Raw genomic sequence first — 24,580 nt, forward strand, 5'->3', positions numbered from 1 at the left:
TTGCTGTATTAAAAATGAGTCCTGGTCTTGTTGCATTGTAAAGATCAGATATGTAGTGCACAATTGATGATAATCTTTCAGTCTTACTCCCTCCATCCAGAAATTCTTGTCCTACAAATGGTTTTATCTAGACTTGTTTTAGTTATAGATACATCTATTTTATCCATTTCTAGGATAAGTATTTCCGGATGGAGGGAGTAACATTCATTAGCCAATGGCCCCACATTAGCATGTCCACCTAGCTGCTAGGCACATTACGTCATTGTGCACACATCCGCTCCTCCTGCTTAATTAAAAGGAAAAGAAGGGCACGTAGATGGCCCGTGATTCCTGGACATCGTGATGCCTTAGTTTAACCGAGCGCTTGTTTCTCTTCGAATCGCTCCAATTTCTTTTGACGCTACAATTCCTAATTGTCTATTATGTTATTCCGTCGTGCCTTGTCACTTCGGTTGTGAATCATCAAGCGCTGACACCGACGAACTATGTTTAGGTATGTGAATGGTTATCCTTAGTAAATCATGCTTTTAGCATTTTATTTTTAGTTCTTCCACATCACATTGTTGCACTGTTAGGGGCTATAAAGGGTATCATTGTCACCCATTTTCTAGGAGGAACTGGGTTCGGGCCTTTTGCTCTAAAAAGAAGCGAGTGAGAGTGAATACTTGTCACTGTGAATGAAAACCATATTATGTCAAGTTCAATAAACATTTCTGATTAGAACAATTGAGTTTGTACAAAAAAAATCACGTCGCAAAACCATCATCAAACATCGCCATCGTGAGTGGCAGCAGCTTCACTTCACCCCCTCTCCATATATGGGACGAGAAAATATGTATTAGAAGAACCGATATTTATAGCAATACAATCATAAGTCGCATGCAACATCCACGTGATGAATTACAATTTATTTGAATGGTACTATATATATATATATATATATATATATATATATATATATATATATATATATATATATATATATAATTGGCCCGTGGCAACGCACGGGCATTATACTAGTAAAATAAAATCAGGCAGTACGTTCCATCACCATACCAACCGGCTGCTGCAGAAAATTATTGTAAGCAAACTGTGGCGCTTTTATAACCGGCCTCAACATCCCTTCATGCTCCTACGACAAGGAAAGTACTAGCATACTTCGTGCCCCGTGCTGACGACATCATCCTCGCCACGCAGCCCAAATGCGGCACCACCTGGATCAAAGCCCTTGCCTTCACCATCACCAACCGATCTTGCTATGGGTTCGGCGACCACCCGCTCCTCACACGCCACCCACAGCATGTCGTGCCATTCATCGAGATCCCGGCCGCCGGCCCGAACCACACCGACATCCATACACTTTCGTCTCCGAGGCTTCTCGCCACGCATGTACCCATGTCGTTGCTCCCACCGGACACGAGATCGGTCGGCTGCCGGGTCGTGTACCTGTGTCGGGACCCCAAAGATGCCCTCGTGTCAAGGCTGCACTTCGAGAACAAGGCGTTCCAGGGCACCAACCTGTCCATGGACAGTGCTTTCAGCATGTTCTGCGAGGGCTTCTCGCCCTATGGCCCCTTCTGGGATCACTGCCTCGGGTACTGGAGGGAGAGTGTAACAAGGCCCGACAACGTTCTTTTCTTGAAGTATGAGGAGATCAAGTCCGATCCAGTGAACACCGTGAGGAAGCTGGCGAAGTTCCTCGGCGTCCCGCTGACTGAGGAGGAGGAGAGGTCCGGCGTTGCTCAGGAGGTGGTGAGGCTGTGCAGCTTTGAGGCACTTACCAACCTGCAAGTCAATCAGGTCGGCCGCGTACGCCTCGGTGATAACATTTTCATGAGTAACTCTGTGTTTTACAGAAAAGGAGAAGTTGGGGACTGGGCAAACCACATGAGCCACGAGATGGGGGACAAGTTGGACCGCATCGTCCAACAAAAGCTTGAAGGATCTGGGCTTGTGTTTTGAGTCGTTGTTGTCTGTTCCCTTCTCCTTTCCTCACCATGTACGCCGTATTGCACATTCCAATAAGAGGAGTTTGTTTCTTTTAAATCTATGTACATTGTGGTTTAATTAACGAAAATGTACATGGCAAATCGAACGATTTTCATGGCAATTTATAGGATGTCAAAGTTAGTTTGCAAGCACGTCAATTTCCTAACAAAAAATAATCTAAACTGGATTTGCCATGCTCATCAACAAACAGATCACATCTTGATGTTGTGTGTAAAGCAATCAGATCACATTTCGATGTTGTGTGCGAAATGAAAAACTAGCGGTACCGTTTCTACCGGGTACCCCAAAGGCACCGGATACATCCTGCGATTCGTGCATACAAATCATTCTTGTACCGTAGTCAAATCAACAGTTGCCAATTGATTTTCTGTTGTGTGTATTCGCGCACAATAGATACGGTGGAGCCCACACCCGTACTTAACTCATTGTGTCCATCTTTCACCCCCTACCTCTCAGTATTGTTTGAGGAACTACCGGATTGGGCTGGTCTGCCGTGCCGCACCGCGCCGCCGCCACCGTTGTTCCACAAGTGCGTTCCCAGGTGGAACTGGAGCGGACCTCAAAGATTCAGCGTCTCAGTTCGCAATCTGGAAGAAAGTCCAATCACTTTAGTATATGTTGACGGTTTTGATTTGTTAGATGGCGGTACTCAGATTGCAAATACTACATGAGTCTCATCAATCAGTGCAGTTCTTACGGGCCCTGGTCGTTGCAATTTCACGGTTGTCAACATATAAGAAATCCTTGGAGTATCGTGAGCATACGACAGATCTTGATTCGAGCGCAGCATGTTGTTGTTTACGGGTTGTCTAGTTTAGAATTCCTATTATCTCTGTTGGAGGGGCATTTATGATTTGATGATTTTCTACATTTTGTATTAGTTAGAGGAAATTTTGTGTTTTTGTCATTTAAGGACTATGGGGATTTTACATATGTTTTTTTACTCATGGTTTGATTGGCAGATTAACTGATTACCCTGGTAAACATGAAAGAAAACCTATCTGAAAATGAGCTCTGCGCACGTAGATCGCCTAGATTTATAAAAAGACGTAAATTGGATATAGCTGACACCGCTCGCTACGCAGCGCATCGCGCCGAACCAACTGCCCCCACGTATCGGACCTAGCACTGCTCGCCCAACCGTGCCGCCAACCGGGAGCACCACCTGACGCCGGCTAGCCCCTCGGTGGCCTTTGGTGGCGGTGGGGGAGAAAGGGAGGAGAGGAGGAGGTAGGCGCCGGCATGCTATGGTTCCTCCCGTCTCCTTGCGGTGACGACGCAGCAAGGAGGGATGGGATTTTTTTTCGGTTTCCTTTCTTGGCTTTCTCATGTTTTCCTCTTTATAACAAGACATTAGTTAACTAATGAAATTGAAGAGTGAGCTTTCTTTATAAAAAAGAAACACGGGAATGAATCGTACTTGGATGAATAATTAGGCGGTAAATGGGCTAAACTGTGATTTGTTGTGATATTTTTGTTGTTTTATATAATATATATGTGTGATTCCCAAAAAATATGGAAGATTCAGATTGATTGTCATAGCTGACAACATATATTACTCGAGTCCATAAAAAACATATATTACTCGTGGATATGTTTTAGGTGGGAATGGAGCTTAATGGGCCATCCACCATCCTTTGCATGCCTCTCGTGCACGCACGCAGTCCTCCTGTCGGTGTCTCGTGCGGGCAGGAAAAAGCCATGTGAGTGCGACGTCCATCACATGCATTCAGAAAATGTAAGCAATCATGCAGCCTTCTCTCTGGATAGAAAATGTGTGCATATATAAAATAAAATGAGGTAGTACGCTCCATCACCGCACCAACCGGCTGCTGCAGAAAATGTAAACAATATGTGGCCTATATAGCCAGCCTCAACATCCCCTCCTGCAAGGAAAGAAGCCATCCTCACCTCCCCTCCCACCTCAGCCATGGCTGCTCAACCAGTAGTAGGTCCACTGATGATGAGTGATCCAGAGAGTGCTACTACCAAGAGTTCAACAACACAAGAAGAAGATGTCTTACCCAAAAATTTGGTAGCCACACTTCCAGCTAGAGAAGGGTGGTCTGAACCGCTCGTTCAATACCACAACTACTGGTTCAGACCGGGGCACCTCGAGCGGATCCTGCTCGTGAAGCAGGCCTTCGTGCCCCGCGCCGACGACATCATCCTCGCCACGCAGCCCAAATGCGGCACCACCTGGCTCAAAGCCCTCGCCTTCACCATAACCAACCGATCCCGCTACGGCTTCATCGACCACCCGCTCCTCACACACCACCCTCAGCATCTCGTGCCGTTCATCCAGATCCCTGGTGCCGGCACGGGCCACACTGACATCGACCCCTTTGGGTTCCCGAGGCTTCTCGCCACGCACACGCCCATGTCGTTGCTCCCGCCAGGCATGAGATCACTCGGTTGCCGAGTCGTGTACCTGTGCCGGGACCCCAAGGACGCTCTTGTCTCAAGGCTGCACTTCGAGAACAAGGCGTTTCCGGGCACCGACCTATCCATGGACAGATGTTTCAGCATGTTCTGCAAGGGGTTCTCGCCTTATGGCCCCTTCTGGGATCACTGCCTCGAGTACTGGAGGGAGAGCATGGCAAGGCCGGACAGCGTCCTCTTCCTTAAGTACGAAGAGATCAAGTCTGATCCAACGCAGGTTGTGAGGAAGCTGGCGAAATTCCTCGGCGTCCCACTGACCGAGGAGGAGGAGAGGTCCGGTGTTGCTCAGGAGGTGGTGAGGCTGTGCAGCTTTGAGGCACTTACCAGCTTGCAAGTCAATCAGGTCGGCCGCGTTCATTTCAGTGATAACATTGTCATGAGTAACTCTGTGTTTTACAGAAAAGGAGAAGTAGGGGACTGGGTAAACCACATGAGCCAGGAGATGGGGGAGGAGTTGGACCGCATCGTCCAACACAAGCTTGAGGGATCTGGGCTTGTGTTTTGAGTTGCTATTATCTGTTCGCTTCTCCTCTCCTCACCATGTACATTGCATTGCACATTTCAATAAGAGGATTTTCTTCCTTTGAAGTCTATGCCCATTTTGATTTAATTGATGTTGGACATTTCAGTAAGAGGAGATTGTTTCTTTTAAGTCTACTATGTCAATTGTGGTTTAATTAACGAAAATGCTAAAATCTGATGTGTGAATTTTAGCCATGGCAAATCGAATGATTTTCATGGTAATTTATAGGATGGAAAATTTATTTGCAGACACCTGAATTTTGTACAAAAAATTAAACCGAGGTGGATTTGTCATGGTCACCAACTAAACTTGTCTTCCTCGATGAACATAACTAGCAAGAAAGGGATTTGTCATGGTCACCAACTAAATCATGGTAGTACGTTCCATCACCGCACCAACCGGCTGATGAAGAAAATGTATTCAATATGTTGCCTTCACAGCTAGCCTAAACATGCCCTTCCTACAAGGTAAGTAAGTACTCCCTCTGTTTACTTATACAAGGCCACTATAAAAAATACACTTTGCGTCTATATAAGGCCACCAACAATAATCAAGACAAAGTTAATGATATTTTCCCGAACTAGCAAACTATTTAATACTTGCATGCATGTAATCATAATTGCACTCCAATCAGCTTCCTATCCCTTCCTTGCATGTATGCGGTGTATTAACGGTCCCATTAAACAAAAAGAAAAGCAGGTTTACAAGACAAGACATTTAATTTTACATTGGTACCTGTAATATGAGTTTGTGACCTTGTATATAAAAATGGAGAGAGTAGCATACATTAGGCAAATTAAGCCATCTTCGCCTCCCCTCCCACCTCAGTCATGGCTGTTCAACTAGTAGTAGCTCCATTGATGATGAGTAATCCTGAGAGTGCTACTACCGAGAGTTCGACAAACACAAGAAGATGTCTTACCCAAAGATCTCGTAGCCACACCTCTAGCAAGAAAGGGGTGGTCTGAACCACTCGTTCAATATAATGTTTTAAATAGCGGGCTATGGCATATAGCGGCGACCTTTAAAAACAGATATAGCTGGGCTATAGCGGCAAATTGTACATGAAATCATTTAGCGCCAACACGTTCAAACAGCTATAGCGGGGCTATAGCCGGTTATTTAAAACTATGGTTCAATACCACAACTACTGGTTCAGACCATGGCACCTCGAGCGGATCCTGCTGGTGAAGCAGTCCTTCGTGTCCCGTGCCGATGACATCATCCTTGCCACGCAGCCCAAATGCGGCACCACCTGGCTCAAAGCCCTTGCCTTCACCGTAACCAACCGATCCCGCTACGGCTTCAGCGACCACCCGCTCCTCACACACCACCCTCAGCATCTCGTGCCGTTCATCCAGATCCCTTGTGCCGGCATGGGCCACATCAACATCGACTCCTTTGGGTTCCCGAGGCTTCTCGCCAAGCACACGCCCATGTCGTTGCTCCCGTCAGGCATGAGATCACTCGGTTGCCGAGTCGTGTACCTGTGTCGGGACCCCAAGGACGCTCTCGTGTAAAGGCTGCACTTCGAGAATAAGGGGTTTCCGGGCACCGGCCTATCCATGGACGGATCTTTCAGCATGTTCTGCGAGGGGTTCTCGCCTTGTGGCCCCTTCTGGAATCACTGCCTCGAGTACTGGAGGGAGAGCATGGCAAGGCCGGACAGTGTCCTCTTCTTGAAATACGAAGAGATCAAGTCTGCTCCAGCGCAGGTTGTGAGGAAGCTGGCGAAATTCCTCGGTATCCCGCTGACCGAGGAGGAGGAGAGATCCGGTGTTGCTCAGGAGGTGGTGAGGTTGTGCAGCTTTGAGGCACTTACCAGCCTACAAGTCAATCAGGTCGGCCACGTTCAACTCGGTCATAACATTGTCATGAGTAACTCTGTGTTTTACAGAAAAGGAGAAGTAGGGGACTGGGTAAACCACATGAGCCAGGAGATGGGGGAGGAGTTGGACTGCATCGTCCAACACAAGCTTGAGGGATCTGGGCTTGTGTTTTGAGTTGTTATTATCTGTTTGCTTCTCCTCTCCTCACCATGTACGTTGCATTGCACATTTCAATAAGAGGAGTTTGTTCCTTTGAAGTCTATGTCCATTTTGATTTAATTGATGTTGGACATTTCAGTAAGAGGAGCTTGTTTCTTTCAAGTCTACTATGTCAATTGTGGTTTAATTAACGAAAATGCTGAAATCTGATGTGTGAATTTTAGCCATGGCAAATCGAACGATTTTCATGGTAATTTATAGGATGGCAAATTTATTTGCAAGCACCTGAATTTTGTACAAAAAGTTAGACCGAGCTGGATTTTTCATGGTCACCAACTAAACTTGTCTTCCTCAATGAACATAACTTGTCATTAAAAACGTTTATGGATATCCGAAGCGACAACCATGGCGGGGCTTGCAGCGACGCGCCGCAGCATGGCCAAGATGCGGCTACCGGTGCCAGGAATGCCTACATCGGGATCCCCTTCCCCATAGATCAAGCAAGTCAGGCGGCTCCTAGATTGGTGACGGCCGCAACGGCGCTCATGGATGGGAAAGGAGGCAGCAATGTTCCTCCCCTTCTCTCGGTCTGGTGCAGTGTTGTGGGAGACGACGAGGTATGTGGCGACTCCGCCTCCCATGGCGGCGACAATATAGAAGTTGCAGGTCTAGTGCCTGCCTAGGGGTGGGGAAGCACATTTTTTCTATTGTAGATTCTGAACAGGCGGCAAGGAGAGGGACCGGTTGCTCCGTGCTCCTTCGAACCTACTGCTAGTGTGATACCATGGAGGTTCTATCGCCCCTCTAGCCTCTCCTCTCTTTCTTTATGTGATGTGTTACGACAGATCCTAATCAATCTTTCCTCCCTCAAGAGAAAATCGACACCCGTGGGCACCACTGCCGTCAGCACCAAAGCGTCGAGCTTTTGCTTTGCAGCTCACCCATGTCACCATGAAGCATCCAGGACAACTGCAAAGAACAAAAGTCTCCAGATTCAGATCTAGGCGCCGCCACTTCAAATGCCGGAGAGTGAGCCCAAGCCACCCACCGGTACAACCCTCGCCACGCAGATGACCAAGACCACAGCCACAGTCACCACAACCGACATGGAGCCCGGAAAATTCGTATATATGTCTGTGTGTGTTTCCCAAAAAATATATGGAAGATTCAGCTTGATTGTCATAGCGGACAACATATATTACTCGTATCCATACAAAAATATTACTCGTGGATATGTTTTAGGTGGGAATGGAGCATTGGAGCTGCATGAGGCCATCAAACATCTCGTGCACGCACGCAGTCCTGTCGGTGTCTCGTGCGGCCAGGAAAAGGCCATGTGAGTGCCACGTTCATCGCATGCATACAGAAAATGTAAGCAATCATGCAGCCTTCACTTTGGATAGAAAATGTGTATATACGTATAAAATAAAATCATGGTAGTACGTTCCATCACCGCATCAACCGGCTGATGAAGAAAATGTATTCAATATGTTGCCTTCACAGCTAGCCTAAACATGTCCTTCCTACAAGGTAAGTAAGTACTAGCATACATTGGGCAAATTAAGCCATCTTCGCCTCCCCTCGCACCTCAGCCATGGCTGCTCAACCAGTAGTAGCTCCATTGATGATGAGTAATCCCGAGAGTGCTACTACCGAGAGTTCAACAAACACAAGAAGATGTTTTACCCAAAGATCTCGTAGCCACACCTCGAGCAAGAGAGGGGTGGTCAGAACCACTCGTTCAATACAATGTTTTAAATAGTAGGCTATGGCATATAGCGGCCACCAGGGCCGTCTCCAGAAATTAGAGGCCCCAATGCGAATTATAAAATGGGGCCCTAAAATTGAAAAATGATGTGTGTTATAGCCTCATAAATGGTGAAGGAAAACACTCATAAAAATAGTGGTGGACAACAAATGTTTTTTTAGTGTGCCAAAATTTATAGCATTGATTTTTAAAAATATATATGCTCACAAAAAAGGTAATATAAAATGTAATAAACAGAAGTAGGTATAATTTTCTCATACAAACATATAACAAAACTAATGTATGAATATTGATGTCAAGAGATACTGCTTACTCTATTATTCACGACCATCATTTTGTAGAGGAAAAGTCGCTGCTATAAATTTATCAAAATTATGGAAGTATTATTTTTTTGCAGGAAGCAACCTGTTAAAGAAAAATGAATCAATTTGTCTGCCCCCTTTTCCAAAAGAATTGTCTGCCCATTCTGTTATTCATCTTCTATCGAACATAAAAGTCATGTACTCATGTACACAAAGGAAACACATACGCGCATCCGCAAAAAAAAAGGAAAAACATACGCGAATGCACGGTACATCTCGTACCTTTTGGCGACGTTTTCAGATGCATCCAATCACCTCTATCGCAGTTTTCTGTTTTTTTTTCAGTAGAACCCACTATCAGTGTTAATTCCACTCAAAGTCTCCCTACGATCCTGGGCCAGCGCCACATCTTAATCTCCATCAACGTAATGGACTAAAGGCCCAAGGCCCATCTCACTAGAGAATAACGATTCGGTTGCTTTCCCCCGCAAAAAAAAAAAACGATTCGGTTGCTTTCTTCTTGCCGGAGACGAGCTGCAGACCTTCCCAGCAGCTCTAATGACGGCTCCTCTACAGATCAGATATATTTTAGAAATACGAATATAGGATCTGGGGGCCTCTATTTTTTGGGGGCCCTGTGCGGTTGCACAGCTCGCACATGCTTATGGACGGCGTTGGCGGTCACCCTTAAAAACAACTATAGCTGGGCTATAGCGGCAAATTGTACATGAAATTATTTAGCGGCAACATGCTCAAACAGCTATAGTGGAGCTATAGCGGGGCTAAAGCCAGCTATTTAAAACTATGGTTCAACACCACAACTACTGGTTCAGACCTTGGCACCTCGAGCGGATCCTGCTGGTGAAGCAGTCCTTCGTGCCCCGTGCCCGATGACATCATCCTCGCCATGCAGCCCAAATGCGGGACCACCTGGATCAAAGCCCTCGCGTTCACCATCACCAACCGATCCCGCTATGGGTTCAGCAACCACCCGCTCCTCACACACCACCCTCAGCATCTCATGCCGTTCATCCAGATCCCTGGTGCCGTCATGAGCCACACGGACATTCACCACCTTGCGTCTCCGAGGCTTCTCGCCACGCACACGCCCATATTGTTGCTCTCGCCAGGCATGAGATCACTCGGTTGCCGAGTCGTGTACCTGCTCCGGGACCCCAAGGACGCTCTCGTGTCAAGGCTGCACTTCAAGAACAAGGCGTTTCCGGGCACCGACCTATCCATGGACGGATCTTTCAGCATGTTCTGCGAGGGGTTCTCGCCTTATGGCCCCTTCTGGGATCACTGCCTAGAGTACTGGAGGGAGAGTGTGGCAAGGCCGGACAGCGTCCTATTCTTGAAGTACGAATAGATCATGTCCGATCTGGAGCAGGTCCTGCCGACCGAAGAGGAGGAGAGCTCCGGCGTTGCTCAGGAGGTGGTGAGACTGTGCAGCTTTGAACGCTCACCAGCTTGCAGGTGAACCAGGTCGGTGGTGTTCGTCACGGTGATAGCGCTTCCATCGGTAGTTCGGCGTATTACAGAAAAGGGGAAGTGGGGGACTGGGCAAACCACATGAGCCACGAGATGGCGGACAAGTTGGACCGCATTGTCCAACAAAAGCTTGATGGTTCTGGGCTTGTGTTTTAAGTTGTTCTTATCTGTTCCCTTCTCCTTTCCTCACCATGTACGTCATGTTGCACAAAGAGGAGTATGTTTCTTTTAAGTCTATGTTCATTCTGATTTAATGTTGCAAATTTCAGTAGGAGTTTGTTTAAAGTTTACTATATACATTGCGGTTTAAAAAGGAAAATACTAAAAATCTGACATGTGATTATTAGACATTGAAATTGAACGATTTCCATGGCGATTTAGAGGATGGCACTAGTAGAAAAAGGGGGCTTTGGTCCAGGCCGGGTAACCCCATTAGTCCCGGTTCAGTCCAGAACCGGGACCAATGGGTGCATTAGTCCCGGTTCGTGCGGCTAAGGCATTAGTCTCGGTTCACCTGGGCCCTTTAGTCCCGGTTCATGCCACGAACCGGGACTAAAGGGTGCGATGCCCATTAGTCCCGGTTGGTGGCACCAACCGGGACTGATGGCCTTTGAAGCATTACTACCGGTTCATGGCACGAACCGGTACTAAAGGTCCAATTTTCAAACTCTCCCCCCCCCCCCCCCTCCGTGGACCGTCTTTTCAGTTTTACAAAAAAACAAAAGAAAATGATGGAAATGTCAAAAAAAATAAAATAAAATAAGTTTCCCATGTGATATGTGGTCTAGTTGTTGGGAAAATTTACAAATATGAATTTCGACTTTACTTACAAAATCTCTCTGGAATTTGTAAAATGGGCATAACTTTTGCATACGAACTCGGATTAAAAAGTTTTTTATATGAAAAATCATCTACTCGAAAAGTTACATCCGATGGAGACCGCCTACAGCCTGTTTGCAAATTTGTAGAATCCTCAAATTCCAAAAGGAAAAAAAGTTATGCTCAAATTTCAGTTTTTTTAAAATTTTCATTAAATCTTGTCAAACTATGGTCAAACTACTTATTCAAGAAGTATTAGTGTTACTAAATAATTATTCAAGAATATTAGTGTTATTAAATAATTATTTCAGTTTTTTTGAATTTTGGTCAAATCTGGTCAAACCATGGTCAAACTGTGGTCAAACAATGGTCAAACTACTTATTCAAGAAATATTAGTGTTACTAAATAATTATTGTTTTTTAGAACAATAGTTTCAAACTCAAACAGTGAAATGTGTGACTTCATGCTCAAGCTAAAATCCTGAGGGTTAATAGGATTAACATCTTACTATTGTCAGGAAAACAACGAGTGCAGACTTGGAAATGAGGAAGAATAGAACCTGGAAGTTAAGCGTGCTCAGGCTGGGGGAGTGGGAGGATGGGTGACCGTCCGGGAAGTTAGATGATTTGGAATGATGAGGGGTGATTAGAGATTAAATTGAGCAGTGATGAGAGGGGTGATTAGAGATTAGAGGTTAAAATAAATTAGAAATTTGAAAATAAAAAAAATTCAAAAAAAATTCAAAAAAAATCAAAAAAATTACCTTTAGTACCGGTTGGTGTTACCAACCGGGACTAAAGGTGGACCTCCAGGCAGCGGCCACATGGAGGGCCTTTAGTCCCGATTCTGGTTTGAACCGGGACTAAAGGGTTAGGGCATTAGTACCGACCCTTTAGTCCCGGTTCAAGAACCGGGACTAAAGGCTCTTATGAACCGAGCGTTTTTCTACTAGTGTGGCAAATTAATTTGCAAGCAGACCAATTTCCTAGCAAAAACTTAACTGATGCAGTTGCTATGCTCACCAACTTAACTTGCCCTTCTCGACAAACACAACTTGTCATGAAAAACATTCGATTTGTCGTGCCTAAAAATCTGGTGTTCGCTGGATATCTGGAGCGACAACCATAGCGGGGCCAGCCTGTTCCTCCTTCCCTGACCGTGCGTACATGCCCTCACCAATCGGTGCCATCTTGCCGGCCGTCCTCCGGCAGGGGCAGCAGAGGAGCAGCAGCCCCTCATGACAAGGCGAGCTGCACTCCGTAGAGGTAGAGAGAGAGAGAGTAAATGACCTAAATAAACCTTCATGTCAGCAGCATTGCCATTTTTTAGTGGTAGAGAGAGAGAGAGAGTAAATGACCTAAATAAACGTGTTACCATGTTAGATGATTCAAGGAACATACCGTATTTATCTTCTATGTGTGCCTGGCTGCCTGGTTGCTACATCTCCGATCACGGTTTAAAACTTTTACACATTGTAGCATGGTAGCATTAGACAAGTGTCCGGGCGGCAATTTTTAGAGTAAACTCATGGCAAATATGTATGACCCCAAGTCCCCAACCATGATCTAGTGTATACAAAAGCTACATTTTAGCCGCCGCTTCCTTTCAAAAAAAACCTAGGGTTCCTCTGCCTCTCGTCAGCGCAGCCGTGGTCCGCCTTGTCCCCGGCCGCATTAGGGCCATGGTGGTGCGGTGGATCCTGGCCATTGCCAATGGGGGGGCTCCATTTCTAGACGTTCCTTCGAGTTTTGTTAGAGTTTGTGTCCCGCTCGAAAAGGCGAGACGACGACGGCTCCCTGAAGATGGAATAAGCTTCTTCCTGCCTAGGCCCTATTCCGGTGATGCGTCTAGCATCGTCAGTGGGCGTATGGAGGTGTGTCTCCGGTGGATCTCTCCTCAGTGGATTTTCTTGGATCTTGCCATATTTCGTCTATGTTTGTGTGTCGTCAGGTTGGACCCTTCTGATCTATGCTAATCTTCAACGGCGGCGATTGATGTTCTGGTGTGATGGTCCTATGGAGCCTTAACACGTCGACTTATTGACTATCTACTACAACAAGTTATGCCCAGCTCCGGCAAGGGAGGGGCAATGATGGCAACGCGCACTGGTGGAAAAAGGGCCTTTGGTCGCGGTTCGCAACTGCCATTAGTCGCGGTTGCGCAACCGCGACCGAACGGGCGCGACTAAAGGCCCCACCCTTTAGTCGCGGTTGCTTAAGAACCGCGACTAAAGGCCCGTCCACGTGGGCGCCAGGTGGCCGTCGGGGCGGAGGACCTTTAGTCGCGGTTCTTCTGGCCAACCGCGACTAAAGGCCGCCGCAGGTTTAGGGTTTTAGCCCCCCCCCCCCCTAAACCTGTTTTCTGTTTAATTTGTATTGTTTTATTTCTTTTGTGCTTTATTTTAATTTTGAAGGAGTTTCACATATTCTACGGTACTACATACATGCATATGAATGTACAATTTCAAACAAATTTGAAATTAGAACCAAAAAGAATTCAAGAGGAATATACAATATATATTCAATATCATCGGATGACCATATACAATTTTGAACAAGTTTCCATACATAATTTAATGCATATAAAGTTCTACGTCCTCGTAATGGTGTTCTCCTTTAGGATGGAGGACTTCCCTCCTGAACCATCCAGCTAGTTCCTCTTGAAGTGGTCGGAAGCGAGCTTCTGGACTAAGCATCATCCGGAGGTTATTCCTCTGAGCATTGGTATCACTCGGAACCCGCTCAGAGGTGTATCTCCGGATCATCTCACAGACATAGTATGCACATAGATTGGTCCCCGCTGGCTGAATATCCTCACCATTCTTAGCCTTTGCCCTTTTGAATTCTAGCTCTTTTTTGAATTCACCGACCTTTGTATCTACGAACCGTCTCCAAACCCTACGAGGCAAAGAAAATTAAATGAACAAGAGAGTTATTAGTTACTTGATATTAGGAAATGAACGAAATAGGCCGATCGATATAGAGCGCAAATGAATGAAAATAATTACTTCTGCAACATTCTTCTCATGTCGACCCAAAGCTTTGGATCCTTATTCAGAGAGTCGTGGACGAGACATTCTGAGGTGTCAACTTTAATTACTAGCAGAATCCAGTGGAACCTGCGGACACGATACATGCACAGTACGTCATGCATAACTCATCGATTAGCCGGCCACATACCATGCATGGAGTAAACAAAAGAGAATGTGCTCAAGACAGAAACACTCACCCAAAATGGTAAGGAAATAGAATATCACTTTTGAGTTCCTGCTTTGTAAGAAACTGCCACAGGTCTGCCTCCATGTCGGCGGGGTGATGCTCCAACACATATCCATTAACGATGTGTGGGTCAATGAACCCAACATCATGGATGTTCCTTACTCTGCATTCCTTAATCTTCATTCTGCATGTATAATAGCGGACACAACAATATAGTTAGGACATATATATAGTGCAGGCAATATGAACGAGATGGGGTAGAAATAAATCACTTACAGAACGTAGCAACTGATGATAGATTTGTCGAGCTCGCGCAGATTGAAAAGCTGGAACAATTCACTCAGATGAATTTGTACATAGTAATGTTTGAAGTGATGCTCATATCTAACTTCCGCATAAATATATTCTTTGGCGTTTTTATTTTTTATGTAACCCTTGTACCATTTCAGCAGACCTTTCATTTGTGGAGGTAGATCCTGTTCCTGCGCAGGCTCGACGAGAGGCCCATTCTTCACATATGTAATTACTACCTCCTTCACTGGCGCCTCATCAAGGCCTAACAGTTCACGAAGAGTAATACCTAAGTTGGCCGCTTGTTCTCTGGCACTCGTTACAGTCAATCCATGTGCTGCCGCAGCTGCTATGATATCGGGGTCATCCGGACCGGCGGCTTTCACTATAAGCGGGGCAATCGATTGTTTACTTTGTTCCCCGAGCTGGGCAACTCGTTTCCCGCTTTTTTTACTTTCTAATTCCGTTTTCTCGGCCTCCTCCAAGGCTTTGTTCTCCTGGTTCTCCGCCCGCTCTTTCTTCTCCTTCAACATGAGTGCCTGCCTACGATGTTCACGTGCATAGTCGTCAGGCAGATTCTTCGCGGCTTGGGACGGTGTGCTCAAAAATGACTTAGCCCACTTCTTTTGCTCATCAGAAAATACTGGCTTGGGCTCGGGCTCTCTTTTCTTCTTGCAGTCCGCCTTCCATTTCTCATGATCAGCAGCCGCGGCCGCGGCAGTTTCCTCGGCACTATGTTCCCAAGGCCTTGTGGGGAGAGGCTTCAATGATGGCTCCGGTACCTTTGTGGTCTTAGGTACATAAGGGTCCGGATTAATAATCCAGGACTGCTTCTGCTTCTTTGCCGGAGGTGGATTGGGGGGCGGCGTCTGATCACCCGCCGGACGAGGACTGGGGGGCGGCGTCTGATCACCCGTCGGACGTTGTGGACTGGGGGGCATCGGCTGACGTGACGGAGGTGTAGTTGAACCGCCACCACCGTAGGGGGGTGGACTTGTTGTCCTTGGTGCCTCGCCTGGAAACTTGATAAACTTCTTTTGCCATAGAATGAAATGGCACTTGACATCTCCAAGTCTTTTCTCCCCTTCAGGTGTAGCAATGTCAATCTCCAGGTCCTCAAACCCTTGGACTATGTCCTCCACCGTGACACGAGCATAGCCATCTTGAATGGGGGTGTTGTGGTGGAGTGCTCCAGGTAAACATGGTAAAGCACTGCCGATGGCTACCTTCATGGACATGTTCCCGATAGGATAATACAGATGACATTCTTTCATCTCCTTTATATCGTCCACGGGGTAGCGAGGAGGCTCCGGTGCAGTAATTTCGACCACCAGAGGCTCCGGTGCAGTAATTTCGACCACCAGAGGCTCCGGTGCAGTAATTTTGATCGTCGGTGCATCTGCACCAGCCGGTGGGGCCTCCGTGGAAGCCACACTGCTTCTCCGCTGCTGGCTTCTGAGATCCGCTGGATGATCTTCATGCTGCGCCCGAGCTGCATCTCGTTCGGCTACTAGTACACTCACGGTTTTCTTCATCACATCCATTTCCGATGCCAACCGCACCACAACATCTGCTTCCCGATCCATCTTTCTCTTCCGGCTTCTGTAACCGTACGGGTCATCGTTCTGGGGGAACCCTATTTTCCACGGAATGTGCCCCATGCCTCGTACACGTCCTCCGTGTTCAGGATTCCCGAGGGCTTTTGTCAGCGCGTCGTTCTCTCTGTTGAACTTGATCTTCCCCTCTTGAGCATCCCTCATTGCGTCAATAAGGGCTTGGGTGGGTTTAATTATTTTGCCCCGGTAAACACAGTCCCCTGTCTCCGGGTTCAGCGTTCCCCCATGCCCGTACCACCAGCTTTTGGCCCTTGGGTCCCATCCCTCCGTACCTGGACGGATTCCTCGCGCCCTCATCTCGTTCTCCATCTTCTCCCACCTAGGCTCCCAAAGGCGATACCCTCCTGGCCCCATAATATGATTGTACTCCTTCTTAGCCGCATTTTCCTTATTTTTTTTCGATATTTGAATGAACTGCTCCGATTTCTTTTGCTTCACAAATTCTGGCCAATCATGTTTCAGTTTCTCATATTGTCCTTTGAAATCCGGAGTCTTGTTCTGCTTGACAAAGTCATGGGCTAGATTTTGCTTGAATTTCCGGAATGCGTCGGCCATCTTATGAAGAGCGAACTGTTTGACTAGCCTCCTCCTCTCCTTGTTTTCCTCAATCTTGTTACCCTCCTCATCGAATTTGTTGTATTCCGGAGGTAGAACGAAATGTTCCATAAGCTTTTTGAAGCAATCTTTTTTTGTTCTCTTATCGACAAAAGTGAAACCAGCAATTCGTGCCTTCTTTGGCTTATTCCACTCCTGGACGGTGATCGAGACGTTGTCTCTAACAATGGCTCCGCATTGGTTGACAAACTTGGTGGCGTTCTTGCGGGGCTCCAGCGGCCTGCCGGTTGCACTGTCGACAACCTCGATGGTGCATGTTTCTCCTTGTTTCATCATCTTGGTTGCGCCACGCTTTAACGACGTACTCGATTGTTTCGACGATCCGGCCGAGGGCTAAAATAAGAAAGAGAGTCGCGCGCGTTAGTCCACACATATTTATTCAAATCAGTTAGTTTGTATCACCAGAGGCTCAATGTATGTATATATACCTCGGCGCCGGAGGTGGTTGCTACTTCCATTTGAAGATCGTCGTTTATCGACGTTTGTTCGGCATCATCTTGCTGACGGCGCCCTTCATCTTCACCGTCAAGGTTCAGATAAGAAGAGATATCATCTTCTTCTTGTCCGGTCGGCACATATAGAATATCGCCGTTTATGATGCCGAACATATGTGCTTCACCGTCCGGATCATAGTTGTCCATAATCGGGTCAGCTCTATCGTCCGCCATTATGTCAGTCCTGAAAACATGTAGTAAAAACAAATTAATTAAGTGAAGAAGGGGGGCGGTGGCGGTGGCGGTGGCGAAAGGGCGGTGGCAAAAGGAGGGGCGAGGAAGGGGTGGGAGAGGGTGTCGCGGTAGAGCGCGAGAGCAGTCTTATGGTTTCAGACCATGAGCTGCAGTCATTTGCTAGAGAACTTGAGTCATTTGCTAGAGAACTTGAGTGTGACGCCCGGATACATTAACCTCTGCTAATGGTACCACATCACCACGATTACTGTGGCTAATCTCGTGATGATTCAAGTCCCGTTCGAATTTAAAAATTCAAAATCAAGTTAAAAAATTAAAAATTTCAAACATAAAAACTAAAATGTTCAAAGCGTGGCAAATAATCCCTTGATAATTGTCACGTTAAAAACCACATTTGTAAAGTATTTAAATGCGCTTTGGTGAATAAAACCGTGCCTTAAACAATAAATTAAATGCATTTTATAATTTATAAAATCTTAAACTTTTTTAATTAGGCATGAAACCTTTTGTGGCAGTGGTAAAACTAGTCACATTAATTTAGGTGCTTTTGTATGAATTTTGTAAAACAAAAATAAATGGGCATAAAGATAAAACACTAAAGCAAAATTACTAAAATAAAAAGTAAAGACAAAACAAAACAACCCCCCCCCCCCGGCTCCCCATGGGCCTCGGCCCATCCCACCCAACCGGACAGCCCACGGGCTCCTGCACCGCGGCAGCCCCGTGCCGTCCTCTGCTCGTAGGAGAGCCATGGCGCCGCAGGCCTCCCCGAACGCTACCCCGAGCACCGCTGCCAGTTCCCTGCATCGCATTTGAGCATGCGCCCCTGCTCTATCCTCGTCCCTCACGTTCACCACTCCCCTGCACGCGCTCGCCACGTCGGATGCGCGCCCTACCGTCCGGCTCTGCTTGCTGTTGCCGCTGCGTTGCTGCTGCTACCGCACAGCCTCCCGCACCCGGCCGCTGGCACCGTACGTGGGCGAGAGGGGGCGGCGGGCGACGGCGGGCGGCGTCGAGGGCGAGGGCGACGGCGGGCGGCGTCGAGGGCGAGGGCGACGGCGGGAGGCGTCGAGGGCGAGGGCGACGGCGGCAGGCCTTCGGCGCGGCAGAGAATCGGAGAAGACGAGAAATGGAGGCGACGGGCCCTTGTATTTATAGCCCCCCCCCCCTTAGTCGCGGTTGGGGAGGCGACCCGCGACTAAAGGGCAACCTTTAGTCGCGGTTGGGGAGGCGACCCGCGACTAAAGGGTAACCTTTAGTCGCGGTTGGGGAGGCGACCCGCGACTAAAGGGGTTTTTCGCGGGTTTTTTGTTCCCGCGCGCAACGACCTTTAGTCGCGGTTGGGCAGGCCAACCGCGACTAAAGGTATTTTTAAAATACTTTTTCTTTTTCAAAATCTTAAAAATACAAATAATATATCAAAAAATTCAGAAAAATAAAACTAATTCAATTCAATATGTTAAAAACACAAATATTATATCAAAAAATTCAGAAAAATAAAACTAATTCAATTCAAAATTCTAAAAATACAAATAATACATCAAAAAATTAAGAAAAATAAAACTAATTCAATTCAAAATGTTTTCCGGCAGGAGCCCCCTCAAAGCAATCGGAAGCAATTGTGTCATAATCACGTGGCAGTCGTGAGACTTCAGGTTTTGGAACTTTTTCTCCGCCATGTTTATTATTCCCTTTATATTGGACGAGAATCCAGACGGGACCTTCATACTGCTCAGGCATTCAAAAAAGATGACCTTCTCTTCTTTGGTCAGAGCATAGCTGGCACGACCTTGAAACCATTCCGGATGCCGGTCATCAGGGTCTTTCAAACGTTGCTGGTCCCGTCGTGCTTCCTTTGTATCATTTGTCTTCCCATACACGCCCAAGAAGCTTAGGAGGTTCACGCAAATATTCTTCGTAACGTGCATCACGTCGATTGTAGAGCGGACTTCTAGGACTTTCCAATATTCTAGCTCCCAGAATATAGATTTCTTCTTCCACATGGCTGCGTGCCCGTCAGCTCCCTTCGGAACTGATTGTCCGCCAGGACCCTTTCCAAAGATGACTTTCAAATCCTTGACCATATCAAATACCTCAGCACCAGTGCGTTCCGCAGGCTTCGGCCGGTGATCTGCCTTGCCGTTGTAATGCTTGCCTTTCTTTCTTACTGGATGAATTTTCGGAAGAAATCGACGATGCCCAAGGTACACGTTCTTCTTACAATTTGGCAAATGTACACTTTCAGTCTCATGTAAGCAGTGCGTGCATGCATTGTATCCCTTATTTGACAGTCCCGAAAGGTTACTAAGAGCAGGCCAATCGTTGATGGTTACGAAAAGCAACGCTCGTAGGTTAAATTCCTCTTTTTTGTGCTCATCCCACACACGGACACCAGGTCTGCCCCACAGCTGTAAAAGTTCATCAACTAATGGCCTTAGGTACACATCGATGTCGTTGTCGGGTTGCTTCGGACCTTGGATGAGCACTGGCATCATAATGAACTTCCGCTTCATGCACAACCAAGGAGGAAGGTTGTAGATGCATAGAGTCACGGGCCAGGTGCTATGGTTGGAGCTCTGCTCGCCAAAAGGATTCATGCCATTTGTACTTAGACCAAATCTTATGTTCCTTGCGTCAGCTGCAAAATCTTTGAACTCTCTGTCGATCTTTCTCCATTGCGTTCCATCTGCGGTGTGTCTCAACTCCCCGTCCGACTTACGGTCCTCTTTGTGCCATCGCAACAACTTGGCATGCTCTTTGTTCCTGAACAGACCTTTCAACCGTGGTATTATAGGAGCATACCACATCACCTTGGCGGGAACCCTCTTCCTGGGTTTCCCGCCCTCAACATCGTCACCAGGGTCATCGCCTCTGATCTTATAACGCAATGCAGTGCATACCGGGCATTCATTCAAATTCTCGTATTCACCGCGGTAGAGGATGCAGTCGTTGATGCATGCATGTATCTTCAGAACCTCTAAACCTAGAGGGCAGACAACCTTCTTTGCTTCGTACGTACTGGCGGGCAACTCGTTATTCTTTGGAAACATATTCTTCAACATTTTCAGCAAGTTTTCAAATGTCGAGTCAGCTACACCTGCCTGTGCCTTCCATTTCAGCAAATCCAGTGTGCAGCCCAGCTTTTTCAGACCATCATCGCATCCAGGGTACAACGACTTTCTGTGATCCTCTAACATGCGATCCAAATTCTCCCTCTCCTTTTCAGTTTCGCAGCGTCTCCGTGCATCAGCAATGGTCCGACCAAGATCATCAACGGTCTCATCACGTGCCTCTTCTTCACCTTCACCTTCACCTTCCCCTTCACCTTCCCCTTCACCTGCCCCTTCACCTTCCCCTTCACCTTCAGCATCCTCCATGAAAGTATCACCGAAATGAGCAAGATAGCTTTCATCGATGAAATCATCCCCTTCTTCATCTTCTTCCATTATAACCCCTCTTTCTCCATGCTTGGTCCAACAATTATAGCTTGGCATGAAACCGTGCCGAAGCAGGTGCAGGTGAACTTCTCTTGAGGAAGAGTAACCCTTCTGATTCTTACAGTCAACACATGGACAGATAACAAAACCCTTCTGCTTGTTCGCATTAGCCACTACGAGGAAATCTTTCAAACCCGTAGTGAACTCGCGGGAGAGTCGGTTACCGTACATCCATTGCCGATTCATCTGCATTATTATAATATAAAATATATAATTAACCATCATGCATTTGTTAAAGTAACTAGCTATAAACAATAGAAATTAAACAATGAACAACACACATGCATATTTTATCAATGACACACATGCATGAAAGGTTCAAGTTGCTAACCGCGATCGAGGAGGAACCTCAAGTGTGGCTCCAACACTTCATATCATGTTTGTTTCACGTTGTTGGGCATTTCATCAAACACCTTGTGTGCATAAGAGGAACCAAAAGCAAACCTACACCCCCTTGTGAAGAGAAGTGGCACGAAATGGCTAAGTGAGTGCGCTGAACTGGTATATATAGGGGAGGAGCTTTAGTCGCGGTTGGCCAGGCCAACCGCGACTAAAGGCCTTTGGGCACCTTTAGTCGCGGTTGGCCTGGCCAACCGCGACTAAAGCCCCTCACGTGCACCAGCTGGCCACCGAGCGCCCTGGCCCAAGCCTTTGGTCGCGGTTCGTCTGCCGAACCGCGACTAAAGACTTCATTAGTCGCGGTTCCTACAGTTTCGCGACTAATGGGGCTGGACGGAAGCCTCTTTTTCTACCAGTGGCGCCTTCGTCTAGTTTTAGTGTTCGTAATTGTCGCTAGGTGGCCTATGGATCCGAATATATTTTATTATTATTTATGGTGTTCATTGTACTGCCATGATTGAAGATGAATAGAATGGAAGTTTTCCCCCAAAATAAATAAAGTAGGTACCTTTTTTTTGTAAAGTTGCCATGTGACCACACAAACATTTTTCTTAAGGCAAACTGCCAACACATGCAAACGTGGATTTGTGCATTCCAAAACCTAGTGCTTGGCAGATTTTACTATCACGGGGAAAAAGGCAAATTTTGTTACACATATTTTCCATGAAATTTGTTGTTACCAAATAATTTTTGAATGTTATGATGTGACCATATTTTCCACAAATACATACACTTTTTCCATGTTCCATGTTCTCTCTTCTAAATTGACATGTAACCATACATTTTTTTTCTACATTTGCCATGAGCTACAAAGAAAATCTTAAAAAAATGTCATCTCACTTGTGCTATGCTTTTTCTATTGTTGCCATCATGTGTACTACTCAGATGGCAAAACATAGATTATTTTTTCTACAATTATCGTGGCCAATTTGGGATAACAACATTTTCATAGTTGCCCATCAGACACTTTTATACAAAATCTATACATTTTTGCCATGTCACCATCTAACTTTATTCTGCATTTGCCAGGTCACCATTTAAATAAATCATGTCTCAACACCTTCACGCTTGCCATGTGATTATTACCAAATTTCCAATAACTTGACATGTTTTGTGTAAAATAAATCCTTAATTACAAGTAAAAACGTTTTGCTATGTTTTCCATGATCTGAGAATATTTTCTATTAAACTTTTCATGGGCCATCGCAAATTTAACTCTGCATTTTTTCTTTTACAATGCCATAGCAATCTTTTCATGCATATTTTTTAATGTATTTGCACCATGAAAAATTTATTGTATATACCATGGCAAATTTATGGATCATATGATGCCAAATTCTTTTTGTATGTAGAATGGCAATTTCATATTACATATAGGCGAGGGGTTTTCACCGTGTCATGGAATTTTTTTTAAAAAAATTATTCATCTATATGATATATTGAAACACAACAAAAATATCTTTAACATATAGGTGGATTTTAATCATGATCATGGCAAACTCACTTTTTATATGTATTTTCCCTTTTTCATTATATATGTTTTTGAGATGGCATTTGTTTTTCAATAATTCGCCCTGGAAAAAATAGACAATAAAATTTTAATAGTGAACATGTGACATTTTTGTACAAATTATATACATTTTTTCATGTCACCATTCTTTTTTTGCATTTGCCATGTTACCATTTTATATCATATAAATTATGTTCAACACCTGGTGCTTACAAATTGTTTATTACAAAATCCCAACAACTTTGCATGTTTCATAACACATTTATGGAGAAAATCTTAAGAAAAAGTTGCCATGTCACTTTACTATGCTTCTCTATTTTTGACATCATCTGTACTTCTCATATGAAAAAACTTACAATTTCTTTTTTGTTTTGTACACTTGCTATGGAAATCTAAGATAATTGATTTTTAAAGGTACCCATGTGACCCTTTTATATAAATTCTATGCAATTTGTCATGCCACTAATATAATTTATTTGACATTTTTTTCATGCCACCATTTATATAGATCTTGTTTTCAACAACTTTTTGCACTTGTTATGCGATTATTAAAAAAAATCCCAGTAACTTGCTTAGGATTTATAGAACACTTTCTATCAAAGTTGCATGTACTATGGCAAAATTTAACTCCGCGGGTTCTCTGCAACAATACCATGGCAATTTTTCATGCTTATGTTTTTTTGTTATTGTACCATGGAAAATTATTGTATATACCGTGGATAATTTACGGATCGTACCATGGCAAGTTCTTGTTGCATGTAGCATGTCAATTTCATATTACATATAGGCGGATTATTTCGTCGTGTCACGGAATGGTTTTCTCTTTTTAATTTATTCATGCATATGATATCTTGAAATGTGGCAAAATAGTATATTTAATATGTAGGTGGATTTTAATCATGAACAAGACAAACTCACATTTTATATGTATTTTCTCTTTTTTGTATACAAATTTTTTTGACATGGATTTTTTCCTACCATTTTCCATGAAAAACTTTAAGATAACAACATTTTTGTAGTTGCCCATGTGACCTTTTTGTACAAATTCTATACATTTTGCCATGTCACGATTTTTTTTCTGAATTTTCCATGTTATCATTTTATATCCTACAAATCATGTTCAACTCCTTGTGCTTGCCATGCGATTATTACAAAATTTCCAACAACTTTCCATGTTTTATAATACATTTATAGAGAAAATCTTTAAAAAATGGTCATGTCACTTGTACTGTTTTCAATTTTTGCCATCATGTGTACTACTCAGATGAAGAAACATAGATTTTTTGTTTTATACACTTGCCATGGTAACTTTAAGATAAAAACATTTTTAAAGTTACCTTGTGACCCTTTTATAAAAATTATATACAATTGTCATGTCACCAATATGATTTATATTGCATG

At 45.1% G+C, this 24,580-nt stretch overlaps 2 pseudogenes across 1 annotated transcript; both read left to right on the forward strand.

Annotated features, from left to right (window-relative positions):
* The first annotated feature begins 895 nt into the window (after positions 1–895).
* On the forward strand, positions 896–5,040 carry LOC123191419 (uncharacterized; annotated as a pseudogene). The gene is made up of 5 exons (XR_006496789.1): positions 896–918; positions 1,143–1,791; positions 2,404–2,551; positions 3,613–3,713; positions 4,114–5,040. The product of XR_006496789.1 is annotated as an uncharacterized protein (transcript).
* A 765-nt stretch (positions 5,041–5,805) lies between these two features.
* LOC123191420 (uncharacterized) lies at positions 5,806–10,680 on the forward strand (annotated as a pseudogene).
* The last annotated feature ends 13,900 nt before the right edge of the window (positions 10,681–24,580 follow it).

The sequence above is a fragment of the Triticum aestivum genome, chromosome 2A (assembly GCF_018294505.1).
Source record: "Triticum aestivum cultivar Chinese Spring chromosome 2A, IWGSC CS RefSeq v2.1, whole genome shotgun sequence".
NCBI lineage: Eukaryota > Viridiplantae > Streptophyta > Magnoliopsida > Poales > Poaceae > Triticum > Triticum aestivum.